The sequence below is a fragment of the Ascaphus truei genome, chromosome 3 (genome assembly GCF_040206685.1).
Source record: "Ascaphus truei isolate aAscTru1 chromosome 3, aAscTru1.hap1, whole genome shotgun sequence".
In the NCBI taxonomy this organism is placed as follows: domain Eukaryota; kingdom Metazoa; phylum Chordata; class Amphibia; order Anura; family Ascaphidae; genus Ascaphus; species Ascaphus truei.
The window spans coordinates 412502233-412511230 of NC_134485.1; the positions used below are offsets into that span (position 1 = coordinate 412502233).

Genomic DNA, 8998 nt, shown 5'->3' on the forward strand with positions numbered 1-8998 from the left:
CTCACCCAAACAAATTGCCTCCCCAAAAAATTGCCACTCTAGACTATACAATTCTCAGCCCTATGGGAAATCCGCCCCTGTGTATATGATGATATACTGAACATGTGTGTTACCATTATATGCTATGTGAACATGTTCTATATTGTACAAAAAAACAACAGCCAGCAACACCTAGGCAAAACACTCTATCAAACACTGAATTAGGTGCGGGTAACACCAAGGGTCCCTGTACACCCTAATATGGTCACAGTATTTAAATAAATGTGACCCGCACACAAACAAGAAAACTACTGACAAAGCACTGTCTATAATTCAATTTTTAAATATCATTAGAAAACCGCATATAAGGTAAAAAAAACTACTGTCACAGTCATGAAAAGTAACAAACAATTACATGGAAATACAAGGTGACAATAAATCACTAACACACATTAATGAGATACTGTATATACATGAAAAAAAAGGCACCATGGAGCAATGAGTGAATAGGATATACATCACCTAATACCTAATATCATGCAAAAAGGTGTCCAAAAAGTGCAAAAAAGCCTAACTGAAAAAGAGGGTAATTGCAAAAAGGAGCAATACTTATAGGAAGGGGGGGCAGCGTTTCAGGACCTATTGTCCTTTCTTATGGCCCATTGCCACGCATGTAAGCGCAGTACTTCACTTGTGTGTAATCTCCAAGTTCAAAAGAGCAGCCACACTCAGTCTCTCTGGATCTATTGTTCCCGTGTATGGATGACACGGGAACAACAGATCCAGAGAGACCGAGTGTGGCTGCTCTTTTGAATTCAATAGGATAATCAATATGTCTAACATGATATGTCATTTGTCATTATGTTTTTATGAAGGGCTCTTGACAGCCATCTATTCTTATAAAATACTCTACTACATTCTAAATACTATTTTCCATATCCACATGGACATCAGTGCACCGTGCAGATAATGGATAAGTATACTCATTCATTAACGAGCTTCTCGAATCCTCAATATCACACTAGACACAGTCATTTACTAGCCATTGAATATTGTCCCTACTAATTAACAACTACTTCATTCCTGTCCTCTTGTTCTCTATGACAATTAAGCTACCTCTGGATTACTATCCCAATTATTAATTTATACAAATGAAGTCAGCTGAATCCACCCTGAGCAGCACCAGTACCCATAACTAGTTCTAACTTTCTGATGTCATGAGTCTTTTGGTTACAGGACATGATAAGTATACATAAGTGCATGAAGAACCCAAAGACTTCAATGGTCTGTACGGTGTCTTCCAGCGCTGGAAGGTGCATTATGGCAGAAGACTGCTTAGTAAATGTGCACCATTGTGACAGTATCAGGTACAGCCAAAGATGGTCATTTTAATCATCAGGTTGACTGTTAACTTCACTAAAGGCATTCAATAACCAGATGTTACGTTTTATAGTCACCCTTAAATAAAAATACCACTTGTGAGCACATGCACCTGTACCTCTCCCTGGGACTTTACATCGTTGTGCCATGTTTGGCCACTCAGCATGGGCTACCTTGACTCAGATTGCTGGCTTCAGGAGGCTGGGCGATGAGTTAGCCAGGACGTATAATAATGGGCACCAGGAACTTTTGTAATTCCACAGTCTTTTATTCTGGTTCCCAGGCACGGGGCCCATTCACATTCAAACTCTAGACGTTGTGCTTCTGTTTAACAAACATACAGGATTTCTGTTACTTCCATTAGTGCCCACACTTAACACTGCAATGGAGGCGTATTCCCTTAGATCCTAGCTTATGTCAGAAGTGGCCCCTCTTATTACTTCAGTACCATCTTTTGTATTAACCCGGGTTACCTGGGCCCCTACAGGAAAACCAGGGGTGTCCTTTGCGATTGGTCACAAGCCCGTTAATCTGTTTGGGAACTGCCACTTCCATAGCAACTAATGAGGATTATATGAATGCGGACCTATGGTTAGAGCCGACCCGCCGACACCCGGGAGCCCTCCTTGGCATGCCTATCTTTAAGATCTGTAGAACCCGATCTGCTTTCATCTGGGATCTTTACTCAAGGGCACTGTCCCTATCTTCAACATAACAAAATAAAAGGGGCCGGGTGTGGGTTATTACTTTAGGACATCTTGTCCTCCCAGGAACCTAACCTTCTCGAACCTTCCCTATATATTCTCCGTGATGTCATGATCCCATGGTAACACAGGGTGGGGCCCGATATTCTCCAACCCTCTAGTAAGCCCTTAGGGGGACATGTCTTCAAACCTTCTTTTCCCCATTATCTCTTAGTATACAATGCTTCCACTGCAGCTAGGGATTCTGGGTAATGAAATGCAAATGAGCACTCACAGTATGTCACTTTTAGCTCTTATCCATTTTAACATGGATCTGTGTGGGCCATTGGAAATGTTAAAATGTACTCTCTATGATCTGCTGAGAAATCATGGCTTAGAAATCATGTGTGGTCAAGATTATGCTGATGGAAAGTAGCCTCAGCTGTGCATTAGAAGACAAATGTTTGATTCTCACAGGTTTCTAAACATGGTGCTTGAATATACCAGAAGAAATCCCATCAATATATACATTTTGGGAATTATTGCTAGGCACTTATTGGTAGGGTTGCCAGGTGTCCAGTATTGAACTGGACTGTCCTGTATTTGGACACTCTGTCCAGTAATAAATGAGAGGTAATACTGGACAAGTATGTGTCCGGTATTACCTCTCTGGACATAGTGACCTGACTGGCTTGGGGGGCCGCGGTATTTCCCTTTGTAGGGAGGGAGCAGGGCTGTTGCTAGGGGACTGGGCAGCTTCCTCCATCCTGACTGGTGGCTGCTGGGTGATGTCAGGAGCCTGGGGTGGGGCCAAGGAGAGGAGGAAACAGCATGGAGGACTGTGTGTGCCTCTGTCTCTCAAGCACGTTGCACCTTTCACCATCGTGTCCAGTATTTTTGGAGAAGCCACCTGTCAGCCCCACTTATTGGATGCAAAACAGCATCCATTTCATAAGCAACTTCGCAGACATTGGTGGTGATAAACAAATTCTGCTGCCCAATAACATTTTCCCAAACATTGCACCCATGGGGGGGGGGGGGGGGGGTAGACGCAATTGTTACTGAATGCCCACTAATCTAACAAACAATCACACTTTCAACAGGTAAAGCGAAAATAATGAATTATGCTGTGCAGTTCTGGTTCACTCCTATTGTATAAGACATATCAGGCAGTGTTGTCTAGTGGAAGAAGGTTGGTTATACTGTACGAGCTATTATTTTGCTTCACTGTTTTTACACTAGATTTGATCAATTTGATTCAATATTTTTTCAGGGAGGAATTCAAGTAAAATGCTGGGAAATTATCCTGTGTGAAACAGATGAGATATTTCAATCAAGGTTATGAAGCTCACGGATCGAAACAAATGTTTGATAGTTCATCCTTATAACTCCATGCAAGTGTGACTGTCTCAAATAACTACCCACCGAGGTTGGGTGTGAATAAGAATGTCTGGTATGAAAACATCCTTCTATTTTACTGAACAAATGCATTAAGACATTGACAGCAGAACAGTGCATTTGGGAGGAGGAAGAATACATAGGAGACATACTATGTAAGTCAATCTCAGGTGCACCAAAATAGTAAATCTATTAGAAATCTGTTTATTCTATTAAAATGTATGAATGAGAATTGATATCAAGACAATTGAATGAGAATATGTTTTAAGGTTTAGAATTCAAATACCTGTAAAGCCCAAGGAGATGAATGGCAGTTAAGGTTTAATACATAACAAATGTTGGAGGTTGGCATTTCAGGCTTAGTCTAAATGGGCCCTACTGTACTATTAAGACAAATAGAGGATGGTACGGTGTTAGCCCATAAAATAGACAAAATAAAGTAATACCTTTTAACAGCTAACTCATAGTTAAAATAAGGGCAGGCTTTCAGGACCCCAAAAAGTCCCTTCTGCAGGCAGATTATTTTTTTAGAAATTATTCAAATGTTACCAATTATTCATAACAATTACAATTATTATTAGATGTGGTTAATTCAATTAATATTTGGAAGGGATTGTGTTTAGAAGTATCGTGTAAACTTAAGCCTCAGACCCGCTGGGCATTTCTCTTGGACAAATAGAATTTAAAGCAAAGAATTCGACTACAGAAGAAGCCAACGTTATTACCCACGGAAACACGTAAATCTTGTTTTAAAAAAAAAAACAGGGTGGGGATGTGATTTAAGAAATGGCAGGAATACTTTAGGAAATGACAGAGAGAGAGAAAGGAAATGGGGTAGCAGGAAAGAAAGGAAAATTGAAAGGAACATTCGTAGAGGAAAGGGATGGGACAATGCGACAGAGATTCCGAGGGATTGCAAAGCATTGGTTTACAATTGCAGATGATTTATTTGCACTGTTTTATACTTATTGGTATTTTTTTCTAAATAACACCATCAACATTAAGCACGAGCCATCGAATTTACTCTTAAAGTGGTCCTGAAAAATATCCAACACAAAGAAAATACATGTTATCCTATCACACCCTCTATCCAAACAAAGAGGGTTGTACACAAATGGGTGTTAGGACTTAAAATGCTATATATGCCATTCGACTAAGGATTCAGCTATTGTGCTCTATTACTTTACATAAACGGCAGATCTAACCAAAGCTCTGCCTTGTGAGCCTCTGTATCATTTATATTTTATATCAATCAATCCACATACAAAAATTACAGTCACTACTGCTCCTCTTCAGCCAATACACAGAGACAGTAATAAGAACTCATACCTATAGGAGTAGCTGTATTGGCCCTGAAGGAGTATAGATTGGTTGTAGGTTGTGATACCATTGAGGGGCTCAGCTTTAGAGATGGAATCATAGTGTATAAAGTTTCCAAAACATCACCGGTTTCATCTTCAAGTGCACTGTCAATGCTAATAATCACCTGGCGGACCATCATACTTAGGGTTAGTTATGTTCATCAATACATTTATACACAAATAACAAATGTACACCTATACTGGATCTGTATCTACACATCCTCCTTTAGTAGTGACAGAATATCCTGGTAGCTGCAGGTTAATGCTTTGTCATTTCATCCCTGTTGGGTCATTTAGTAACCAGCCTGTAACTGGAATTCCTTCAGCACATTGTACTGAATTTCACTCTGCTCTTCTGAAGCTGAAAACCACGACATTGCCTTTTAAAATATTTACCCGGGTTCTGGAACTATCTAGAGATGTATGGAAATGTCTTTGTTTCTATCCAATAAGAATTATGTGTTATTTAATTTTTTTGTAGGTTGTGATTTATATATAAAACATTTTTATTTACTTAGAAGATGTTGAGGGTGACTGCAAAAGTCTCTTCATACTCAGGCGTTTGTGATCTAGAAAGTGTATGGATTACCAGCCTATAAAAGGACATTCATTATTATCCAATAAAATCATTTCAATTTATAGTGATTTGGTGACCTTAGCTGAGCAAAGAATCCAAGGGCTCCTGAAACTGCACTACATTTGTAACATCCATTATCCACAAAAGTTATAATTTACACCAGTGTTTCTCTAACTGTGGCCCCTGGACGACTAGTGGTCACAAAGACACCTGATACCCCTACAAAAGTCACTTGGGGCAGCTTTTTTGCTCAGTCGGTGCATTTAGCGATGGGTTATGTGCTTGGGACATTCTAAAACATGGGTGGCCAATTCAAGTCGTCAAGGACCACTAACGGGTCAGGTTTTAAGGATATCTCTGCTTCTGCCCAGGTGGCTCAATCAACGACTGAGCCACTGATTGAGTCACCTGGGCAGAAGTAGGGATATCCTTAAAACATGACCTGTTGGTGACCATTAAGGACTGGAATTAGCCACCCCTGCTCTATATGAACACAGATATAATTACTGGGCTTGGTGGCTACATTTGTATTATTCTAGTACAAATATGGCACAGATAAAATATGACTGGCATACAGTATCTTTGTGCAAAAAGCCTCGATAACACAAAATAGTAAATATTTGTCTAATTTTAGCAATAAAGTGCTCAAACAAGAGGAGAAGGGCTGATAACTGGAGTAATCTATCTATGATCCCATAGACTTGCCAGCACAAAATTGTCATTGAGGCAACATTCTCTTTACTGCACTTCCAATGTTCCTTAGGGCTGGGACCCGCTGCGCCCGGCAGCGCGGGCGGCTGCACGGGCTTTCCCCACCAGCAGGGGAATCCTCCCGAGCCGGTCCCGGTCCCCCCTGGCTGCACAGCTCACTACACGCTGTGACGCGTCAGCCGCTACGGATACAAGAGAATTGTAATCCCTAGCTTCGACGCGTCACGTGGTGTGGCTGTGAGCCAATGAGGAGGGGAGGCTTCGGGAGGAGGAGAGGCTTCGGGGAGCGGGGAGGAGTGTGGAGTGCCTGCCTCTGTCTGTGTGTGTGTGTGTGTAGGAGTGCCTGCGTGCGTGTGTGTGTGTGTGTGTGTGTGTGTATGAGTGCCTGCGTGCGTGTGTGACAGAGTGCCTGCGTGTGTGTATGAGTGCCTGCGTGTGAGTATGAGTGTGTGTGTTGCTTGTGATTACTTCAATCAGCAGCTCCAGCCCGAGCCCGTGGAGGGAGGGTGGGGGGGAGAGTAGCGGGTCCCTCCGCTCAAGCCACGCCCCCCTCCCGCTCAAGCCTCCCACTCCCGCCCACCTCCCGCTCCGGCTCCCGCTCCGGCTCCCGCTCCCTACAGACCGCATATCGCAGTCTGTGTTTGTCAGCGCCCCGCCTGTCTGCAGTGCGGGAGCGCTGACAGAGGGAGCGGGGCCTTAGCCTAAACCTTAGTTTGCAGGGACCATCTTTAGGCAGTGAGAGGGTACGGGAGTCTGTTATGCCCTCTGCTTCTTACAGTCTGCTTGAAGCTCTACTCAATCAGCAATTGCCTGAATACACCATTTATTTTAAGTTCTATTATTTTATTCTTACATAGTGGTCACCGTATACGCAGAGCTTTACAATATACATATACAGCGACTGGAAAATGATAGGCAATGCAAATAGTCATAAATCAGTGAAGGGAAGGAATCATTGCTCACATATTTTATATATTCGAATTGTTCAACTCTGAGAGGTGAAAGACCCGATTTCATGTTTAGAAATCTAGATTATTTTTGAAGTGACACTTCTTTGGTGGCACCTACTGATTTTTGATGGGACAAATCTTGTTGATGGTAACGAAAAGGCGTAACGGAAGTGACGCCATGGGCTACTTCTGGTCACGCATGCGCAGAATTTTCCGTCGCCGAGTGCGCATGCACAGAGGCGGACACACACACCCATACCCCTTCCCCTCCCTGTGGTCTGTGTACACATACACAAACAAACGGGACACTGTTATTCAAGGAATTCCCAGTGAGTATTACAACACAAGTGCAAATAGCAACAAAAAAAAATCTACCATTTATAATAAAAAAAGGCAGAAGTGAAAAACATGCAAGGTGTGTAATCATATAACACACGAATGCTATATAGATTAATATAATATAGTAACTGTAATGATTATTTTTTTTAAACAGGAGTTGTGTGCCGAGCACATGCGTTCTAAGTCAAACTTCTTTACGTTTTCTCACTGAGATTGTGTTTTGATTTTTACGATGTACATTGAATGAAAGATTTTTGAGAGTAACGGCACTTAGATACTTTACAATCCAAAATATATGTATCTTACTTTAGTTATCATAAGTCAATTATATCTTGTGTTCCAAGTGATAGTATGGAAATTTCGACAGAAAAATAAATAAAATAAATTATACTGTCAAATCTCTTTCATTGAATTAAAAACATCACCATCACAAATACAATTTCTGTGACAAAACACAAAGAAGTTTCACTTAGAATGCACGTGCTCAGCACACACTTTTTTTTAAAAGAAGCAACATAGGAATTCTTGTCCTATGGACCTCAGAAAGCTATTTTGCAGAAGCAACTGGATATATGAAAGTAATACGTACAGTATACAACTACATCTATGAAAAAAAATATTGTGTTGCTCCATTCCATCATATCACAAAATGCAGCATAATCTTGTGTTCTACAGGGTTATTTGGTTGCAATAACTTCCTTCTATGCTATTATTTAAGATATAATCATTGTTTCTTTTCAATTACGATATGAGTCTCATCCAAGTGGAACATGTTATTGCAAAGGTGTTGATGGTTCAGCTAGTAAGGGTGTGTGGGAAAGTCCAACAATTTTGGAAACCCACAGTTTTTGGATGAAAATAACCCTTGTCTATGTAAGCAGCAACACAGTGGTCTCTCTCTCTTTCTCTCTCTCTCTCTGTGTTGATGGTGCTAGGCCAAGTATAAGAGGATTAGGCAAATCCTTAAAAGAATCAAACGCAAGAAACCCAGACATGCTGCACAGCTTTCTGCGTTGAGCTACAGTATAGTACTCACCTTTAACAGTCCATGAAACCTTGTGAATGAAACAAATCCCAGGTCTGTACAGAAGAGTCCAGGAATGAAGAGTGGCAAGTCTCCTGGTCAGAATAATCACTAGTTACTACACTGTATACAGTATGACCTCGCGTTCCTTCAATCTGTCACTTTGCTTGTCTACCTGTTTGTCTATCTAACCGGCTGCCACAGATACCTGACCTGACACAGTATATAACAGGCTGCCCATTCATGCTCACTGATCCTTCCAGGAGGAGATTACAGGGCAAGGGGTCTGGCCTTATATTGACATCAGACATAGGGGTGGAGCTGGACATTGTTCAGGGAAGTTATTTGACATTTAAATGCAGAACGATTTATCACAACCAGTGTTGGAAAGCAGCCTGCCTGAATAATGACAACCGCACTGAAAGGGAAAAGGCTAATAAAAGGCTACACAATAGAGGCGGGGAAAGGTAATCAATGCCATTTTTAGTTGTGGCTAAAATGATGAAACAGTTCAAAGACTAAGATTGCTGTTTTTAAGGTCACACCATTGCTATTGCTTTCATCAAGGTGTATTTGCTTTGGTGCGTTTGTTCAAT

At 41.3% G+C, this 8998-nt stretch overlaps 1 protein-coding gene across 2 annotated transcripts in view; it reads right to left on the reverse strand.

The window, feature by feature from the left end:
- MYO7A (myosin VIIA) overlaps positions 1 to 8699 on the reverse strand; it is a 217133-nt gene extending 208434 nt beyond the window's left edge. For both annotated transcript variants that reach the window (XM_075592657.1, XM_075592655.1), the window contains exon 1: positions 8415 to 8699. The gene's annotated coding sequence lies outside the window, so the exon portion shown is untranslated. The remainder of the gene's footprint in view (positions 1 to 8414) is intronic.
- Between the last annotated feature and the right edge of the window lie 299 nt (positions 8700 to 8998).